We start from the raw sequence: 22743 nt of genomic DNA, 5'->3' as shown, positions 1-22743 counted from the left end.
TAAAAATTATCTTCTACTTTATCTGTTTTTTAAGTTAGGCCCCTTTGCTTTTTGGCTGATTCTTTTTTAAAGTCATCAGGAAAAAGCATTCATGTTATGTTCATTTGTCATGAATTTGGGGTTTCCATTTAAATAATGCAGTTTAAATCTTCAGAAGAAATTTAAACTGAAACCCTAGATGCTTACATGTATGGTACTATGCAAAAGCAATTTAATTAACGATTTTGTGAAATCTTAAGAGATAGCAGATAGAAGCTTCAACAGCTTCCAGGACTAAAAAGTCACCTGATACCTGTGAAACTGTATGCTGTCCTTGGAAACGGTGTCCTCTTGCAGCCAGTTACCAGTGTACTTACAGTTATCCTCCTCCCAGAATATGAGATTCTCTCCTCTCTTAGCAGATAACGTACACTCACCATTAACTCTTTCAACCACTTTTACCTTGCACAAAGTGGAATAATCACATCATCTTCATTCGCTTCCCCTGTGAACAGTCTTGAGGGTATAGTTTTATCACAATGCAACTAAATCTTAGTACTATCCTGATAACATCCTGTTCCCTTAAAAACCACAAGACTAAGCAATACGTACAGTCAGACCTTTCAGCCTGTTTTCTCCAAATACTCTTCCTATGTCCTCAGTATATCTTCTTTCCCACCTTTCCAACCTTAATATTGTCCATTAAATCTACTACGCCTTCCAAGGCTGACTGCTCCACCACAGACCATAAAAAAATAATTTAAAATAGTCTAAACTATTGCCAATTTTCTAGATTTAGCAATTCTGATCTGCCATTATTGAAGCTGTAAATAGTGACAAATAATTAAATATTTTTAAGTTATTGGTTATTTTGGGGGTTTTTGGTTCGGTTTGGTTGTTTTTTAACTCAGCTGAAGCAGAACACCTGGAAAAGTAATCAGGAAGCAAAAAATCTGCTCTATGCTTACTTTTATAAGACTACTAAATATATCCATAACAGAGTAATTGATTTGACCTGCACTTCCATATATTCCAAGTACACGGACTTAGTAAGATAATGCTCCTCAGAAAGTAACCTCACAAAGTCACAGTATTGCATATATTTAATGCACAGATAAGTATTACACCTGGCATATGCTGTTGTAGTAAAAAAGAGCAAGTATCATCATATCAAGGTGAGGAACCATCACTACCACAGGACAAACAGTTAACATAAAACAGAGCCAGCTGAAATGTGTTTTCATGATGACAATACAGTACTACCTTCTTTCCCACCAGCTCCACTCAAGATTTGCTGTATATACTGGGTGCTGCAGCACAGAAATACGGTCAATGTCACTTACTACCTCAGAAGGCTTGAGTTCTGGGCAGTAAAAACAGACAATGCAAATAAAACAAAACAAAAAAAACCCCAAACGATCACTACAGCTTTACAAAGGAAAAGCATGTAGCTCTAGGCACACAGGACACCATTAGAAAATCTCTGTTCTGAATCCTAAGTCTTTGCACACTGCTTCTATGGCTCCAAGACCACTGGTCCCAACTTGTTTTAAGTCAATCTAACTTCGTAATGCTACTGTCATGGTTTTAGCTGGGATAGAGTTAATCTTCTTCACTGCAGCTGGCACAGTGCTGTGCTTTGGACCTAGTATGAAAACAATGTTGAGATAACACACAGATGTTTTGGCTGTTGCTGGGCAGTGCTTGTACTAGCCAAGGACATTTCTAGCTTCCCATGCTCTGCCAGGTGCACAAGCCAGGAGGGGAGGGGGCACAGCTAAGAGAGCAGATTCAAACTGACCAAAGGGATATTCCGTATCATGCAATGTCATGCCCAGTGTGTTAACTGGGAGGAGCTGGCTGGGGAAGGAAGGAAGCAATGGCAGCTTGGGGACGGGCAGCATCGGTCAGCGGGTCGTGAGCGTTGTAACATTTTGTGTTTCTGGGGTTCCCCCCCCCTTTTCCATTTTATTATATTATCATTATTGTTATTATTATAATAATCATTATAATTATTATTTTATTGTAATTATTAAACTATGCTTATCTCAACCCACAAGTTCTTTTGCTCTTCTGATTCTCTTCCCCATCCCACAGGGGTGGGGGGGAGTGAGCGAGCGGCTGCGTGGTGTTCAGTTGCCAGCTGAGGCTGAACCACAACAGCTTCCCAAATGAGATGACACCTCCTTTGCACCTGCAATAAAGCTCACGCAACCACATGTCCAACAAGTCTAAACACATGGCCCACCTGAAAACAAAATCGATTTAAAAAAACCCAGAAACCTAGCTTTTTCATTTGTATCAACCCAGTCAGCTTGTGACGATGAAAAAAGTATGTCCTCAGGACTATTTACAGGGGAAATGGATGAGAATGTTTACTTCACAGTGGGCCAATTCACCCTGGGTGAATATGATCAGAGTGCATTTATCTCTTAATTTTCAACTTTCTCCTCTAATTTTTCCTATTTGGAAGAATAAACTTCTCTTTTACACAGAATACACAGAATTGTATAGGTTGGAAAAGACCTTTAAGATCATCGAGTTGAACCATAAGCTTAACACCGCCAGTTCACCACTAAACCATGCCCCTAAGCACCACATCCAAATGTCTTTTAAACACCTCCAGTGATGGTGACTCAAACACTTTTCTGGGCAGCCTGCTCCAATCCCTGACAACTGTTTCAGTGAGGTAATATTTCCTAATATTCAGTCTAAACCTCCCCTGGCACAGTTTGAAAGATAGTTGCAGGAAGTAGCATGGTATCCCTATGGGTGCTTACGACATATCTGAATGTCTAAAATCTGTGTCATGGAAACATGGAAAGGGAACATCAAGGCTAATGGGAAAACAGACTATTGAGGAGTAGGGGCAAACAAGGTAACTGGGAGAGAAAGACGGCTGGGAGTAAATTTTTCTATTTGTAACACAGTTCAGGCTATACCATGCAAAAAAAAAACCAACAGAAATTTACCTTCAGACATACGTCAGTGTGACATGAGTCTGTTGGATCATGCAATTAATATCAGTCATGCAGAGTGAGATCTTGAGAATTAAATGATCAAGACACAGTATCACTGATAAGCCTTGACTGGCAACCTGAAGAGCCTAATTTGTCTAAATCTGTCCATGTTTACTTGGCTTTTCACACATTAGACCACATCCACTACTGATATCAACTGCACTTATCTGACAGCCACACCTCTTCCTCAGTAGCCAGAATCTGATAATACCATTACTAATCATCTCTTAAGACCCTTAGGTAATCCACCAGCATCACAGAGATGCTGCCTTAATGGCAACGATAAGAGATATTACCTTATCTTACCCCTTCACATGAAGGTTATGCTGAAACTGCCCCTTTTCCTTTCAGTAGGAACTCCTGATCATAAGGACTATTCCAATTCTGGCACCACCTAACCCTTGAATGACTTCATAGAATCATAGAATCATTAAGGTTGGAAAAGAGACCCTTAAGATCGTTGAGTCCAACTGCTAACCCACCACTGCCAAGTCCACCACTAAACCATATCCTCAAGCACCACGTCTACCCTTCTTTTAAATACCTCCAGGGCTGAAGACTCAACCACCTCCCTGGGCAGCCTGTTCCAATGCATGACAAACCTTTTGGTGAAAAAGTTTTTCCTAAGGTCCAACATAAACTTCTCCTGGTGCAGCTTGAGGCTATTTCCTCTCATCCTACCGCTTGTTACTAGGGAGAAGAGACCAACTCCTGCCTCGCTACAACCTCCTTTGAGGTAGTTGCAGAGAGCAGTAAGGTCTCCCCTCAGCCTCCTCTTCTCCAGACTAAGCAACCCAGCTCCCTCAGCTGCTCCTCATAAGATTTGTGCTCTAGAACCTTCACCAGCTTCATTGCCCTTCTTTGGACATGCTCCAGCACCTCAACGTCCTTCTTGTAGTGAGGGGCCCAAAACTGAACACAGTACTCGAGGTGCGGCCTCACCAGTGCCAAGTACAGGGGCACGATCACCTCCCTGCTCCTGCTGGCCACACTATTCCTGACACAAGCCAGGATGCCATTGGCCTTCTTGGCCACCTGAGCACACTGCTGGCTCATGTTCAGCCAGCTGTCAACCAACACCCCCAGGTCCTTTTCCACCAGCCAGCTCTCCAGCCACTCCTCCCCAAGCCTGTAGCGTTGCATGGGGTTGTTGCGACCCAAGTGCAGGACCCGGCACTTGGCCTTGTTGAATCTCATACCGTTGGCTCCGGCCCAATGACCCAGCCTGTCCAGGTCCCTCTGTAGGGCCTTCCTGCTCTCCAGCAGATCGACACTTCCACCCAGCTTGGTGTCATCTGCAAACTTACTGAGGGTGCACTCAATCCCCTCATCCGGATCATCAGTGAAGATATTGAACAGGACCGGCCCCAACACTGAGCCCTGGGAACACCACTCGTGACCGGCCCCCAGCTGGATTTGACTCCGTTCACCACCACTCTCCGGGCTCGGCCACCCAGCATGTTTTCAACCCAGCGCAGAGCGCACGTGTCCAAGCCGCGAGCAGCCAGCTTCTCCAGGAGAATGCTGTGGGAGAGAGTGTCAAAGGCTTTACTAAAGTCTAAGTAGACAATGTCCACAGCCTTAATGACTAACCCTAACTGTGGATAACTTTCCTTTTTAAAAAACTCTGGGCAAATTTGTTCCCTGTGGGTTTTTTAGATCTACTTGAAAAAGCAAATGATACAATTATAATTTCAAAGTATCTTTCTGAAGTGAAAAGACAGTGTTTTGGCTGAACGATATTCAAGCAAAATGCTGTGGTTACTTTGGACACAAAGTCAAAACTATCAGCTGAACTCAGCTCAAACTGCATTTGGTGCAAATAACTTATTTTTCTGAGAAGTTTTGTTCAAACAGAAAATAAAAGGCAGTGGCATTTAATGTGTCAAGGAAACACATTTCTATATGATTCTTCCAAAGACTCCCTGAATGCAACAATAAAAACTTATTTCAAACCTACTGTGAGCCACAAAGTACAGGTTTCATATATCCTATTTGACTTTATCTATTAGCTCTCACACCACCCTAACAGAGCGAATGAAAATTGATTAAGTGTTCAAAATGCCACACAAAGTTCTACATTTGTACACCAATTTTTTGTCTCATAGAAATCAAAACAGCGTCACTGACAGCAAAGGATCTGAAGAAAGATAAACCACTTCCCACCAAATGAGAATCCAGTCCTACTGTTTGTGGGGTTTTTTAGGATATTTTTGGTGTGGTTTTGTTTTTTTTTAACCTGTAACATTTTGCTCCCCTGGGCAAAAGTAACAGTGAATCAGTTGCTTTCAACAGATGGCATTCTTCATACTGAATCAGAAACTGTATTGAAAAAGAACACAATTTTACTGGCATGACAGTTTTCAAACCAGTCCCTCTTGCAGAGATCTATGGAATGGAGAGACATGTCTTTTGAGATCAGCATTGTGTGGTTAACAGGATTTAATCCTGCCATTCAGTAACTGTGTTGAAAAGTACAAATGGGAAGTATTTGAAACAACACATTAAAAAAAAAATCCTTCGAAACAAGATGCTGAACAGACACAGTTTTGCTATGCTTACTGGTAATAAGATCCATTTTTTAAACTCTATTTTGTATTAGCATTTCATCTTGTACAAAGACCTATATTCCTCCTGAAAACAATATCATAGTGATATCAAAACACACGCAAGAAAAGCTTGTAAATGTTACACAATTTGGATAACTCTAGAACAAAAATTGAGGATCCTGAAGAGAAAAGGTTACTGCACAGAGTGGCTTAAATAGAAACAAAAGACAAAATCAAAAGTTTATCAGTTATTTGAAGTTAGGGAAAGAGCTTAAAAGCATATGCAACTCCTTTTTTTAATGATTATGCATTTTCTAAAGTTAAATGCTTCATGTCTTTTCCAATAATACATGAAGCAACTCTCATGTTAAATCAAAGTAAGAATGCTATTAAAACCATTGAGTAAATCTTGAGCTGGTTTACACAATCCTTTTAATACAACAGTTTGTACCACTTGAGTGTCTGCTCCATTGCAACTGAATTATAGTGACATTTCAATACAGTAATTAAGCCTGTTCAACTGAAGTGAAATAAAAACATGGAGGGATTGCTTACAAAGTCCTTCTTAGATCTTTTTTCCTTTAAATAATTAAAAAAAAAAAAAAGAGGGATGAATTAAACAATTGCTTGGGAACTTCAACACTGTTTATTTACACCTGTATTTAAGTATGTATCTACCAATCTAACATATTGGTCTACCTCCTTCAGCAATCTTTAGACAACATGCACCTTTCAGCTAGGAGTGGTTTGCTGAATTGTTTTTATTTTGCCTATTTAGAAAACCTCCAAAAATGTTTTTTCAATCTGATGTCCTTGTGAAGTTAATTTCTAAAAAGCAAATTATTAAAAGAAATCCACTGTTATAGATATTCCTCAGTAAAACTTTTCATTTCCATTATAAGGAACACCACTTTTCTTTCTTGGTGACAGAAGCTGTAGAGAATTTTTTGCAGCAGTAAGTCCAAAAAATTATTCTTCATGCTCCTAAAATAAAAATCAAATATGTCCAGGAAATGTTGAATTACATAACAAAAGAGAATGTTCTGTATGAATATGCATAGATGTGCTTCTCAACAACTCTTTTAACTTCTGCTATACCATTTTCAAGAAAGCAGCGCTCAGAGAAGGCACAGGTCAGTCACTCAAGTTAAAGTGGTCTTATTCTAATTTCAGAAAGAAAAAAACCTACGTAGAGCCCTCTTTAACTGTTTTCCTTGTAATACAATATGTAAGTGTTGAGTTTGCACACCTACTATCCCGTATTTGGTTTGCACATGTTAATTCAAACAAGACCCACAGACCTATATTCTGTGGAAATCTGGCTGTTCCTCTGGAAAAGTCCCCTTTTCCTAAAATATCCGTAAAGAGACACCTTGGGTCTGAATTCTACCTCATTTAGCAGGGCCTTGAGACCAGCATATTAAGGCCTGGCAAGTAGTTGTAGAGTTTCCTCTTACTGTTTCAAAAATACTCAGAAAAAGCAACAAAAGCCAGACGTGCATGCTTTAGCACAGGCCTTTTCAGAATTGGGTACTGTAAATAACTCCTCCTCTCAAGATCACTAGCAAGACTTTTACTGAATGGCAGAGATTCAGCCTTCACAAAGCAGCTGTAGAGATGAGTTCAATAAATTACTACTACAACAACAACAAAAAAAAAAACCAAAATGTAGTACAACACAAAAACAATGTACTTATTCAGTACAATTTAGTCCACTCATCTGAGACAATTCAGTAAAGCCCTTGAGACTTATATAAAGTACAGCTTCATTAGATAGACTAATTTACGTGATATAATAAGCATAAATTCATCACATTTTAAATTCTACGTTACTGTGCAATGTACTAAGCATAAAGTACTGGAGAGCTCATAAAATGTCTCTAAGACATCCCCAAATATTCCTGTAGTGGTGTACCAAGCTGTTTTCCATTTTATGTGTTTCGCTATTAGAAGCATTTCTATTTAGCTTATTTAACAAAGCTGCAGGGTTTTCTACGGCTTGGGAATATGTTACATTCTATAAGTCAGCAACAGCCCATGGTAACCTTAAAGATTTGCAAAGTGCATTTGTAAGGATACCTAGCCATAACCACTGTACGTACAAAACTGTAAAATATTTTCAGTTTAAATACCTGTAAAGCAGCTGTTCTGTCTCCATATTATATTCATAAATGAAATCAGTATTTTACATATCAACATATTCTACCCTCATTCAAAGAACAGCCCTAAATAATTTTTTAAATTCCAATACTGATTATGAAACAAAGTGGGCAGTTTTCAGTCATTTTGAAATACAAATTAGGAAATACCTGAAACTTCCACAATCTTCTAAGACCTTGTAAATAAAACACTACTGAATATTTTCAAAGTAATCAGATTACTACTTCATCAAACAACAAACCAAGAGGTCATTTGCCAATAAATTCTTCTGTGCTTTGGGGGAGAGGCAGGCGGATGGGTGTTAGGCTTTTAACTAAAAAAATATATCCTTGTCTTTAAGAAGTTTCCCACATGGAACTGAAGGCAGAAATGCACCAGCCTCGTTCTCCTGCCACAGCAGAGCATAAAATGTGTGCTTCTTCCTTTACATCTATAACTGAAAGCAAGGCAGTAAGAGAAGTCAGGGAAGGAGCCTTAGTTTGACTCGAGTCAAGCAGAGACAGCACAGCCTTAGGCATAACAATGTTTTCCTGTGTTACTAAAATCACTTTCCTAGCACTAAAAGAAAATGACTTATTTTAAAACTTTTTTGTTGTTACAGTGCAGTCTATATGACAGTTTCTTTTATAGTTCGGTCAGTTCATTTCAGTCTCTCAAGATATTCAACAATTCAGTGTTCTATATCGAGAAATGAATACAGAATGATGTTCAGATTCCAACCACTGGTGAGACATCCTCTTAATGGGGCTGGTAACTCAGGAGCTGGTGAATGAATGGTTTCCTCACTACAACATATGCAGAGTCTACACATGCAATTCTTTAAACAAAACATTTCAAATGACACTTATAAATTAGACACAAGCATGTTGTTATGAAAATAAGCAGGTGATAAAAGTAAGTATTCCTGTCTGATGTGCCTGTATCAAACACTTGGCTGCTTCATGAAGACATGAGCAACAGTCTCAGTATCCAGGACAAACAATTCTCCAACCTAGATTCTTCCAATTCGAAGCTAGCATCACTACTGACTTATCCTGCCTTTTAATTTAATCTGAAACTGCTAATTAGAAGCATATGTAAACTGACATCCTCTTGATCAGGGTATTATTATGCCAACATCACACTCAGGCCTCCAGAATCTTCACATCAAAAATGATGATTATGAAATAAACTGGACTTTACAGATTTCTCTGGCAACCCTTCATAAATGGATAACTTCTGCAAAAATCATTTTAATCTAGCTCTCTCTAAGACAAATCATCATCACCAAAACCAAATTTGCAGATTATTTAAACTGATCATTTTGAAACTTTTTTCATTCTTAAAAGTAATTTAAGAACAACCATTTAATTTCATTTTTGTTATTAAAAAAAAGCTGTGTTGAAAATTCATGCAATACCTTCAATATTTTCTTTCAATGAATTTATAGTTTTATCTTCCAAAAATATCTTCGGAAAGTCTCAGGCTAAATACTGTTGTCTTTTTCTGATTGCATTTTATGAACAAGAAGAAAAAAAGCTGATAACAAAAAGCTTTAAAGAACTGAAAGAATAGCTGCTACGTATTGTATGATAATAAGCACATAAAATTGCCACACTGGAAAAAGGCTTTCATTTAAAACTTTACAATCTTTATACCATACCATATGCACACATGGGAATGTAAATTTAATTTTCACCAAAAGCTATATTGATTATTCTAGAAAAAGGATTTATCCCCCAAATCACATGCACAGCTCCAACCACCATTGTAATACCAAGTGGCAGAATCCTTTGCAAATCACAAGCATGAGTGTCTAACTCTTTAAACTTTCAACATTTGACAACAGTTAATGCCTACTGGCTGCCATTACTGACAGTATTGCCACCTACTCTTGAGAGAATCCCACAGTGAGTCTGATATTAAAACAACCTCAGTTAGCTTCTGGTTAAAAAATGCCTTACAGTACTTCCAACCATAAGAACTGAAGACACTTCTGAGGCAGCTTTACTGGAGATCAAAAGAGTCCCATTTATATGCAGCCATTAGACAAGTGTACTCTTTTACACTGTTCTTCAAATAAATAAGGAACCAGACAGGCCTGAAGCACCACTGTGCTAGGGTGTCACAACAACAAAATAAAAAAATCCAGGAGTAAACCAGACCAATGCATAAGGATATTTAAGACACTACCCTTTACAGAAGTCCTACTGAACTCTGTTACCACAACATATTTAATTTTAGTGATACTCGATGTTACCTTAAATTTTGAAAAGATACCACCTGCAAACAACAGCTCCTGCTTCCTTATTTTGGAGCGTATTACTGCTGATGGTTTTAGGTCTGCTAGGGTCTTTAACTTTGTGGTTGCCATTCAGTACCAGTGTTGTTGCAGTGATCACATCCTAAGTACACTTCTGAATTGTGGGTAGAGTTGTTAGAGCAGTCTATCCACAGAAATTTGTTGAATAAACAGCATCAGCCATACACCTTTACAGGGTCCAGTAACAGAAGTGATTAAGTCTTCCTACATCTTCCTGCTCATTATGCCCTTGGCTACAGGCTGCACTGACTGCATTAACAACAACTGAGCAATTTAATATTAGAAAAAGTAGAATTGCCAGCCTAGCAAATTTCAGATTACATTATCACCTTCCTGCCAAGAAGTAGAAGATATACTTACATGCTGATTTATAAATGGAGAAGATATCAGCAACACAGAAATCAAAGAATATTCTTATTGCAGCTTTTTTGTCTGACATTTTCTATTTAGTGCTCCTGGAACAGAGACTGTCAAACAGCATGTTTCTCCTCTTGCCAAACACTTAACCAAAACACCAACATGTTAAGGGATTTAACCTTCCTCAAGAATTATTTTAGTCAAATTTTCTTGCCATTTGCCACAAGTGACAGAGAAATCATACCGCAAAACTAGTAACAATTCCCTATGTCATGTATCAGAGAAGAGAATGAATATTTTCAGGAAAATGTAACAACTTACAAAGACCATAGAGCACTGCCATCTAGTGATTGCCTCCATAAATATAAAAGTTTGCATTAATACATGCTGCAGGTAGACTAAATATTAGCAAGAACTGAGCTTCATTCCTGTCTTACTTTCTGAGGCAACATATTGTGTAACAAGCTATAAGGGGAATAATGAGTTACATCAGAGTTCATGCACTTACCACTTCAAGAGAGCTCAGCATTGGTATTTCAAAGTAAAAATGCTACAGGTAGCAGATTCACAGAAAGAACCTATCATCACCCCTAACTACAAAGTGTTAGGAAAGGAGTTAATATTTTCAGTACTCTAAGAGTAACACAGAAGAAGCATCAGTGATTAATATCACTGTTGCTACCTTTGAAGGATGTGTTGATATTATAAACTGTAATTAAACTACAGGAGAAAGAAGGCGGCACATAGTTCATACACAGGTCTAAATTATTTTCCTGACAGATGCAATAAATGGCCCTGCTGGTACTCTATGTGAAATACCACACGTGTCTAGTAAGGAACCCCGACTGTAAATGTTCTCAAATATTGGATTGCTTGGATAGAAATTCTTATCCAAGCACAGGAGAGAAAACAGAAATATTGTTTGTTTTTTAATTTATCAAATATTTCATGATCAGCACCTGTTGTAAACATGGATTTTGTATACTTTCTTCTAAGGTATCTATGTAACAACTACAAATCACTGAAATAATATTTGGGGTCTCAGATTTCAAAACTGTACAAAAACACATCCAAATTATGCAGAACTCATTTAAAAGTGACATCAGCTTGACTTATGAGATGAATAACAGGTCATTTCTGCAAATATGAACACGGAATCATAAAGCAGAAGTTTCAAAAGAGCTTGAGGTTGTGCATCTATCTCCTCACTGTCAATTTCAGTGAGCCTTAGCATTCTAAATCCTTCTAGGGAGTTCAAAATATTCTAATCATTCAAATTGTACTAATTTAGATCAACAGAAAAGACCACACTATAATGTATATATTGCAGGATTACTTTCTGAAGTTGTCTATTTGCTTCAGAAAGACTGAACGAACAGTAAGTTGTAGTTCTGTCAGTTGCATAGCCGATGTGAACAGAATGTCTGGGAACTTGTCACAGGCCCAAAGGCATTACCTAATTTTCACAGGTATTTGCAATCAATTTCAAATCAGAGATACAATGATATTGTGTTCAATAAAATGTTACAGCAGAACATGCACTTTGACAGCTGCAGAAGGATACATGATACAGTTGCTCCAAACTGACTTTGTATGTCTGACACCATCTTTGAAGAGGCTTTAGGAATTTCTGGGTATATCCTACTTCACTGTCTTGCTCTTCTCCTTTTCTACCTCCATGCTGATCCAAGTACACACCTGGGTGACTGTACTTGAAGACAACAATAATGAAAAGTTTTGATCAAAATTAGAAAATTTTAAAAAATACACTGGCTATCTGCACATCCTCCTCTCTGTAGTTCTGGTCCAGTGTTTTTTCATGTGTCCAGAAAACCTATGAAATATTACTAGTACCAATGGAAACACCATCCAGTTCAGACAGATAAATTTAAAGCAGGATATATTGATATATCTTGAAAATAATATATTCTTGATATATTACAGGCACTTATTTAGTGTTCTTCCATGTACTGTTAATACCTAGCCAGCATGAAAATAAAAGTGTAATCTTGATTACATATTTAAGTGTAAAATCCAGTAGCCATGGACATGACACAGACTTCTCATACTGTTAAAGAACACCTACGACAATTATGAAGATTAATTCTCCTATATGGAACATCTCCTTACTCATAGTAAAACTCCATTTTCTACCTAAACAAGAGAGTCTCTCAACTGCAAACTACAGCAATAGCTGATTATAAGAGGCAACAGCAAAAAAAAGTCATTATCTTTAGATGCACCAAATACTCAGTACTGTTACTCTGAACTGAATGAGCAATGAACTGTTGGTAGCTGGTAGCTGTCAAATCTAACCATAATCTGTTTTCTTCAAGTGCAGCTCTCACCTGACCTATATTCAAATGAAACAGAAAACCTCAAATACTTATAACAAGATGCTTTAAAGTAAAATCCAGCAATACTAAGCAGAAGTAAAATTTTTTAATTGATCTACTTTTTAATCTAATATGAAGGATCTGTACTGGTATAGCATACATTATTATAACTAGGTGCTAATATAAGTATTCAGAGGCTACCGTCTACCTACACTGCAAAGTAACATCTCAGCTGTTCTTAAGCAAGGTTACAGAGAGTAGCATGTGCTGGTCAAACAGCCATGTAAATCAAGCTGGTTAGTGGTGCATTAACCAAAAGAACAACAACTAAACTGACGGTCCTTACTGACTGGTACCCTTCCTTTAGAGCAATGTAAATTGCTTCAGCAGAACAGCTAAACCCCCCCAAACACAGGCAAGCAATTGTATAACATGATGTAATGCAGATTTTTTTATGGTATTCAGAGCATGCACTATTTTTTTCTTTTTTCTTGTTTTGCTCTTCTGTTGCAGTTAAAAAAGGTTCACCTGGATATAAAACTCTTACAGGAGAGAAACCCCCCTGAAATTCTTTCTTCAATACTGTTTGGTTAATGTTATTAATTTTAAAATATTTTTACATTCAAATTTCTCTTCCCATCATATGACTTTTTGTTTACCTAATGGGAAAAGATAAAATCATAGAAACTAGGTTATGTAATATTAAATACCCTCACCATATCTCTACCCGTTCTATTTCAAAGCTTTAGCATATTAATATCAATGTGTATGTAGGACTTCAATCATCTACTCATCACAAGGATTTTTTCTCTTTTACATTTGTCTGTTTTGAAAACTGTGAGAACTGTTCATTTAGAGAAAGTCCAAAATAATTACTGAAACAGATCTAAGGAAAATGTTTGTATCCTCCTTAATCACTTTTCGTCTACTTTCAATGTACAAGCCATTTTAACTTGTCTTTTCATTGTAATTGTTTGACAGAAGATATCTGATGACTTATTTTGCAGTCCCCAATGCAAAACTGCCCAGTACTTAATTACTTCAGTGTCGAGGTAGAAATTATATCTATTTCTTCACAAGAACTTGTTTTTCCGAAATCCCAAACAACTCCTGCCCTGAACACTCTATCCCTAAAAGACCTAATGACTCACACAACTTCTATTTGCAGAATATGGTATGAGCAAAATAAAAAAACCTTACAGATCAAATTATTTGTAATCTTTTTTTTTTCTAAAGAACACGCATGTAACTTTGTCCCTTTAATCAAGCTGTTCATAAAAACTTACAAAGAGTATGAAGGAGTATGTTAACAGTAAGAGAAGTGTTTGATAGTAAGACTGCAATTGTACACTCACTTTAAGTCATGCTGACAGTGAGAAAGAGGTTGGACAGGACTGTTTCCACCAGCAGTTCTGCATACTTGTCTCCTTAAAGTGAGCAGCAGTCTTATATACTCCTAATATGTTCATCTACATGTCTTAGGATGTTGACTTAATTTATTTTTCCCGAATTACTTGTTTGTGGTCTGACTTACTAATTCCTGACATTTTTCTTCCTAATAGTTGGCTATCCTCCAGGTCAGACATTGTACTCAAAAATAAATTACAGATTCAGAAGTCACTTAGATGCTCAGCTATGTATTTTCTTCAGAAATCTTGGAAGCAAACCATTGCACCCTTATGATTTACTGCAGTTTAATTTCTGCAATTGTTCTACTGCTTTTTATCTTGATACCTCTCTTCACTACCTTTGTAGCAACTCTAAGGTAACTACTTCCTCCTCATCTTCCATACAGGCAACAAAAACAAGAATTTCTTGCTTTTTAACAAGTTTTAACAACAACCCAAACTGCAATAAAAGAACATCTGTCTTCACTTGTTTGCCTACAGCCCAAGTGCTCCTTTTGCATTGTAAGGTGTGCCAGTTCACGTGGGGAAACAGTCAAAAGCTGACATGAGACAGGTATTTTCTTACCACATTTGGTTGGTCACTCTCAGCATTCCACACACCCAAAAAAAAAAAAAAAAAAGAGACAATCAAAAGGACTATAAAAACGTACTAATGTAGAATTCTGCTTATTCTTCCAGACTATCTTGTATACTGATCTATACACAAGTCATTTCTCACTAGTTCCTCCCCACATTCCTTATTGACATTAATTTTTACATGGATTTCAAATCAAAAAGCTATTCCTGATACTACTGGTAAATATAACCATTTCTACTCAATGAAATGATAAATGTCATCTTTTCAGCTATATAAATGCCTTAGTCTGGACAGCTACATGGAGCACTAGAAGCATTCAGAGGAACCTCTAAAGCAAGTCTTGTACTCAAACACGACCCTTAAAGATGAGTGTTTAGTTTTCTGAATATCCTGACACTTTCTAAAACCCCTGACAGGAAGTGCAACATACTCTATCCTTTTAGGACAATTATGGCTATGCCTAGAAAACTGCATCATAATTTTTAAGCTTAAGTGCAGTTGGCTACTTTTGAGAATAGCCAGCCTCGTTGATGCCAGGAGGCCACAGGCTTGGCGGTCATTCCCAAACACACTGACAGGCGCACACCACCATGATTCCCATTTCAGCCTTCCCTATTCCCTTCCCCTTCAGAAACATGGGATTTTGCCTCCAGCAGCCACAAAGCCTAACCCCTCACTGCTGGGGCTGTCAGCTGTAGTACATCCCACCTAAGCTCTGCAGATGACCGCATGGCAAAATCTCATGATCATTAAATCCCTCCCTCCTTTTTTTCTCAAGGTCCTAAGGATGAGCAGAATGTCTTCTTCCCAAGGAGCCTGTTTCTCTTCTGGTGTTAGCGGCAATCTTTATAACCCAGTCAGTCAGTCCACCTGGACAAACAGAATTCCCAACTGCCACCCTCCAGTCTACCTACAAATCCTTCTGACAGCCTCCTGCCTGGTGGCACCAAGAATTTACTACACCATAAGGAATGAAGAAAAGTGGCTACAAGTCTCAGTAATACATTTAAATACTTACACGTTTATAAGATACATGTGTTCATTCAACCTACCTTTGGCTGGGGATTAACTGAAGACTTTGATAATCCTGAAAGCTTTTCTTCCAAAATAATTTTAGAAGTCTTAATGTTCTTATCTCTTTCAAAGTTCCAAACTGTACACATACAATTTATCTTCATAGCTGTACCATGCGACTTCAGTGCAAATAACCCAGGCTATAAATTAGTTCCTGACATAATCATGGGTTCACAGACATTTGTATTTCCCTGGGTCTAGCAACAGAGTGAACTACTGTTCTAATAAACTGAAACTGCAGTCACTGGAATTAACTGACCTTCGCTGGTATTTCCCATCAGACAGCTGTAACAGCAAACCTCCACAAAGACTAAGCATCATTCTTGAGGAGAGTGTTTTAAACACACAGCCCACTACCACTGCTCAAAATCTAATGGGCTTTGTTATCCACTACTCTAACACATTAATGTAGTCAGCCCCATGGACTTCAACATAGCTTCTCTATTGATGCAGCTGAAGAACATCTCTTTTTTTGCTGTATGCAGGGAGAGCCACCAACACAACCCATGACTCGTGTCTAAATTCAAACTGAAAGCAGAGATTGCAACAGAACCCAAAACAGGATGAGATCACAGAGTTCAACAAAGAACACTACTGTGCAAACAGTGTTCACAATAGATGAAACAGAATTCATTTCCTAACCACAAGTGAATTTGCATGTTATGGCACCGTACTTTTAGCTGGACATTCCAGAACTCAAACCCTAGGAAAATACTCTGGGACTCTGGACTGTTTGATCAGTATTGTACATCCTCAGCAGCCCTCTACTGCTAAGAGGAATACACTGTGTTGCAGCAATAGCATGGTACTGATAAACTGCTGGACATAGGCCAACGACGGGCAAATCTCAGTCCTGAGGCACACATGCGCAGTGAATGGCAGTCTACTTGACGGCTTCTCACAGTGGAACATAAATGTTTTTGCTTTGCAGGACTCAAAATCCTTAAAAAACCAAACTGAGCTCTTCCTCAAAAGTTCCCGTCTTGCAAAGCTCTTCATAGCCACTATCTACTGCTGTTCCACGAGGACTTCACCAAATCACAAGTTGAAATTCAGTTCATGAAGCACAGCAATCCAGAGATAAATACCATTTGCTGGAAAATTCACACTGTTTCTCAGAAACAAGATAAAACGAAGGAAATAATAGGAGGAAAGACTAATCAGAAGTTGGAAAGAGGACAGAGGGCAACACTCTTAAGTAGCTGCCCAGCTCTAAGGTCAGTCTATTTGGTTTCTCTAGTGGTATGTTTCCCCATACTATACCCACAGTTACAACAAAATTATCAGAGGAAGGACTCCAGTGAAACCCCGCTCTTCCCTAGAGATGGGGCTCTGCATACATAGAGCTCGAGGATGGCCTTTGCCCTGCCTTGGTAAATGCCACCCCTATGACTCTTACAAGTTTTCAACCCAGAAAATAGGTATACTTAAAATGACTGGGGGGGCGGGGAATGACACTGTCCTAAGGTGTTCCTATAATCTGAGCTGTTGATTACTGGTTGCTCTTAGAGCATTAAACATTAGTATCAGAACAAATACAATTTTTAAAGGTATAATTTCAAACGTATAAAGTATATTATCATTGCATGTAAGAGTTAACATATTTTATCTATAGTTTTACACGATGCATGTGATATTTTTTTTACCATTTAGAAGAAACTGTCTTTACCTGAAAAATGGATTTAAGAAGACATATAATTTTTGTTTTAAAATGTAAAAATAGAACATACATTTATTAAAACTACTGAAGTATTAATCACAAACTACTGTTGTATAAGTCCCAGCTAAACAAAAAGCAATAGGACTGTGGAATAATTATTCTACTCCATTCTGACCAAAGGACAGACATTTTACAGTTAATCAAACAAACTCCACACTGAAGTCAGACTTTAAGCAAATATTTCTGCTGAATTTAATTCTGTTCACTCCTTTCAAATACATCATAGTTTTATTACCGATGATGACAAAATTCTGCTATTTTACTTTCTTTTTCCTGCCCTGCAACTTTAATTTTGAGACTGACAGCTAATAAGTTATGTTGCTTTATCTATATAACTAAAACCCACTTTTCTCAGTTTTCTTTCTTTTTGGGAAATGTAATTGGCCCATCAGATGAAAACTCACATGCCCATTTTCTTCAGACTCAATTAGTCTTCTGAAATAAAACCTTCTTTAAAATCACCCTACTTTGACAATGTCATTTAAAATCCACTAAGCACTAAGTATGGTATGGTTTGGCTTTTCCCTGCAACCCAAAACCAAAGGGACTAAGAAAAAGATTAGCTAAAGTGCTATTCAACAGTAAGAAGCAGTGTAAAATATTTCCACTTTAAATAAAATATTCATTTCAATGCACCCTTTTTTGTTTGTATGTAATTAGGTGTATTTCTGGAAGATGGATTAAACTGTTCACTAATACCATCTCACAGAAAAGATGTTCACTAAGTATCCACACTGGCCTACTATGACTTTCATAATAATCATCAAGCTGAAAATACAAACAGTATATCAATATATAACAAGACTTGTCTACAATCTGCTGATACAGATATCTACTTCAAGTTTCAAAGGGAATGAGAGATTAGACTTTAATCAAATAACAACTCTGATCAGTATGATTATAAATAATCTCATGAACTACTGCTTCACAGGATAGTTGCTGAAAGGAAGAGGGGGGGAAAAAAAATCACAAGATTTGCATTTTATCAACAGAAAATGGGTCACCAAAATGTCATTATACAACACTGATGACAGTTTATCTTCTATGTTTCCTCCCTCCACAGATTTTCATCATTAAGAAATGGAATTGTCCCCAGGAATCAAAAGGCTTATGAGATGGCAAGCAACTCAAACATGAGCTCTACTCACCATATCTCATGGGAATAATATTGATATCTCAGCACAGAAAGCATCGATTGGTATGCTGCATGAGCATAAGTCTGGAGGAGTAATGCCTATAAATTCCAAACACTTCAATTTCATTCTTTACGGAGATATCTCATTTATTTTCATTTTTTTTCTAAGACAACAGAGAAGCCACTCTTTCCAGAAAATAAGAAAAATCTTGGGTTTATGCTTTCAAATTAGGGAATAAAGGTTCCTGGCTGAAAATACATGAGCTGAAAAGATTTTGGAAAATAAGCAGCTAAACTAGTCACTGTACTAATTAGAAATGAGCAATAATTTGTAAAGATTCATAATTAAACACAGCTTAGCCAAATCAGCCTTATAATGACATCAGGGTGTCAATCAGTGGCTAATTAGAACTAGAGTTTCCTTAAATGTCCTGAATATCTGTACAAAGTGTGAAAGAAAAAGTACAATTACAATGTATTTAACGTAATGTGTTACAGAACTTGTAAGTGAAACAAACACCTTGGCAAAAGGAGAATTCAGCAATACGCATACCTAGTATTGTATAAATTTACTGAAATTGATCCACTTATCGCTCCACTTGTCCCTCATCTGGATTTTTAATTATCAGCAACAGCTAGAAGGAAATGTACCTTCTCACAAAGGATGAGCCAATGAACCAACAGACGACCACATACCAAGCCTTCAGAACTCCTTAACCTTTCCTCCCCGCTTTCTTTATTCCCTGAGATTTAGGCAGTCAAAAGGTAAACAAGCAAAACCTTAAAAACAGGCAACAGTCATACAGGCATTATTATAAAAAACACCACAGGAATCCTAGAATCCTCATCGATACCCTGGCCGATAACCACACCCACCCTGTGCTTATGTTATTCGAATGGTCTTAATACAAGATATGAAAAAGCCACTAACATAGACATATATTTTTATACTCAGCGCAGAGACACCAATATTCCAACCTTCAGACCTCCTTACCTTTCTGTGTTGGAGGAAAATGATATGGCTTCAGAACTATGAACAGCAAGTTACTTCAGTCTTTTTTCTGAACAGCAGGATACCCAAATCCACGGTATTAGTTCGCAGTGGCATGCCAACATATACCAATCACAGTACTTGTGGACAGCTGTCTAAACTAACATGCTTTTGTAATACTTTGTGTTCCTTCACCTCTTGCTGCTGCTACGCAGGATAACATTTCCACCTAGAGCCCTTTCACAGAATACCTGGATTCTAGAACAATAACAAAAAATCCCTGATATCTGTTACACTACCAAACCACGCTGCTCATATGTAGCCGATCACACCTTATTTGTTCAGTCTATGTAGGTGTTATTCCTACTTTCTCAAGAGGGAATTCGGAGCAGTAAAAACAGATTTCAGGGATCTTCTGTTTGCCTAAAAGGAACAGTATCTCTGTTCTGCTGCACAAAGATTAGCTACTGCCACAACCACTATATTTCAAGTAAGAAAAGTAAGAAGGTGGCACAGTATCTGAGGAGTCAATCGTTTTTAGTGCTGATTTGAAGGAAAAATCACAAATCACATTTTTACTGGGACATTTACACATATGTAGCAGGAGTAGGAACATACCGATGCTAGTGCACCCTCCTGCGTGGCCCGTTATGTAGAGAAGTAGACCACACAGCAGCTTCACCTTTACAGGCAAGCACTTCCCGGAAAGGGTGTAGCCCCTAATGGAACTACTGGTACTTTGATTGCACATAGCAGGGAAACAGACCATCTCTTTTAATTGTGTGGTTTTCACTGAAGGGTAGAAGCTCAAGAAAGTGATCCTTTCCTTCTACCTGCTATGGGATTTTTTTTTTTTTTTATTGCAGACACAGCTGTTGTTGTTCCCGAATGATGAATAAAATGCTATCTAATTCTTTTAGGGTATATACAGCAGTTCCAAGTGAAATCGTCTTAGACACACTTTATATTGTAGACCTCTGAATCCCAGATGCGTCACTGTAGGAAGCAGGGTAGGGCTTCAGAGCTACTGGGTGCATGCTTTACAGGTCATGTCTTACCTCCCTGAACACTGCACGAACTAATTTTCAGTTCCATTCCCGTAGTGCTGTAGTTTTGACTGAAATAAAGTCTGCATGGCTCATTTTCATGACAAAGCCACAAAAAAGCTGTGTGCTCCTTCCCCTCCCCCCCCGCCCCACCACTTGGCAAGCAATGCAAGTTCAAATATGATTTATTTTTGAAATGCTCAGATGTTTTCCTTTTTAAAAGAGAAGGTCTTACTTCTGAAAGAACAGCATTTTGAAATAGCACCATATAAAGAGAAAGCACTGCAGTCTCTGCTTGGCAAGGAAAGCTTTAGGGGAAAAATGCTTAAGCACATTTGATGTTTATTCCAGGAGCTATGGGACAGGACTTGAAAAATCCCGTAATTTAGAATCAGGAGGCTGGAGAAACAGTGTGGTGATTTACACATACACCTGAAAGAGCAGGTGATTTTCTTGCCTTTGTTTTTCTTCCAGGTATGTTCAGGAGCACCTGTATGTACTTCGAGCTGCTCCTTTAAACCGGAGGTATTCCAAAATTGCTTTGCAGAAGGTAAAACAGTGTCTTCACCACCAACCACCCCCCCACCCCCGCCCCCAAAAAAGCCCCACTTTACTGATGCACGTACTCCGGCGAGCACATCCAGCATGGCAGCGGACACAGGTGTGGAAGCATCTCTGCGCTGGCGACAAAGGACTATTGTGTTTGTGCCACGTCGCTTGGAGCCGCCGGAGGACCCGTGCCCCCCGTCACACGGCTCCCAGCCCGGCGGGGGGAGTTCTTCCCCGGAGGGGGGTGGAAATGCTGGGTACGGCGCCCCCCCCAACTCTCCGCTTTCCTCACCCGCCGACCGGGGCACGCCGAACCCCCACCCGGCCGCCGGGCGGGCAGCGCCGTCCTCCGCTCACCTCTGAGCCCTCCGGGGGGGGGGCCGGGGAGGAGGCCGGACCGGGAGGGCGGCGGGAGGTGGGGGCGGCTGCGCCCCGTCCCGCCGCCTCTCGCCCACCACAGCCCCTCCCCGGAGGAGACGCACGGCGGGGCGGGGGGGCTGCCGTCTCGCCCCCCCCCTCCCCCCAACGCCCCCCAAAGTTACCGTGCCCTGACGGACGGGCTCCCCGCGGCCGCCACCCCCGACGGCACTGGGGGGTTCCCCCCTGTCGCTTACCTGGCGGCTGCCGGGGCGCTCCCTCACGGCGAGCGGCGGCGGGGCGCGCCGCAGCCGGGGCTGCCTCTGCCGCCACCTTCACAGCCCCCTCCCGAGGTGAGCGACGCGCGGGGCGGTGGCGGGGAGCAGCCGGGGAGCCGTGACATTTAACCGGGCGTAAGCAGGGTCGCGCCGGCCCCGCGGCGCAGGCGGGGATGCCTCTCCTCCCCGGCGGGCTGGGCGGTGGGTCACCGCCCTCCTCTCCGCGGGCAGGCTGAGGCGGAGGGCGAAGCCCAGTCCATCCCCGGAGACCCAGCCGCAGCGCGCTGCCCGAGCCGCCGGTGGCTCCTCTTTCTCCTCTTCTCTCCTCTCGCCTGGCAGTCACCACTGTACCCTTCCCTGCGGCGGGGGGCGAGGGGCGCGGCAGCCGCAGCCGGGCGGCGGGGGCGAGGGCTGGCCGCCTGTCCCTCGGTGGGGCCCGGCACAAGGGGGGGACGGCGGCGGGGCGCGGTGGCGAGCGGGCGGGCGGGCGGCGAGGCGGCAGCGCGGGGAGGCAGCGCCAGCCCGAGGTGAGGGCGGGCGGGCGGGCAGGGAGGCGGGGGGCGTCTCTGTCAGAGGCGGAGCGGCTCCTTCCGCGCGGCGGCTCGCACACCGCCGAGTCAGCCCCGCCGAGCGGCGGCGGCGGCGGCACCTCGGGGAGGCAGAGGGGGTGCGCAGAGGGGCGGGCGGGCGGCCTTCCGAGCCCCGTACCCCGGTCGCTGGCGGGCCGAGGCAAGGCACCCCCCCAGCCCGCTACCGCCTCCGCGCCGTGGGCAGCGGCCGGCCGGTCCTTAACCCTCCCCCGCCGTGAGGAGGGGGCGGCGGCGCGCGCGCGCGCCCGGCTCCCCCCTGCGGTCGGCGGCGCGCTGCAGGTCTCCCTCCCCCCGCTGCCGCCCCCGCCGGTTGC

At 40.6% G+C, this 22743-nt stretch overlaps 1 protein-coding gene across 1 annotated transcript in view; it reads right to left on the bottom strand.

Moving 5' to 3' along the window:
• The window catches only part of LINGO2 (leucine rich repeat and Ig domain containing 2), a 538957-nt gene extending 516597 nt beyond the window's left edge, over positions 1–22360 (bottom strand). Inside the window, exon 1 of the mRNA XM_064438384.1 lies at positions 21819–22360. The gene's annotated coding sequence lies outside the window, so the exon portion shown is untranslated. The remainder of the gene's footprint in view (positions 1–21818) is intronic.
• Between the last annotated feature and the right edge of the window lie 383 nt (positions 22361–22743).

The sequence above is a fragment of the Phalacrocorax carbo genome, chromosome Z (assembly GCF_963921805.1).
Source record: "Phalacrocorax carbo chromosome Z, bPhaCar2.1, whole genome shotgun sequence".
NCBI lineage: Eukaryota > Metazoa > Chordata > Aves > Suliformes > Phalacrocoracidae > Phalacrocorax > Phalacrocorax carbo.
This window is presented reverse-complemented; position numbering and strand designations above follow the sequence as displayed.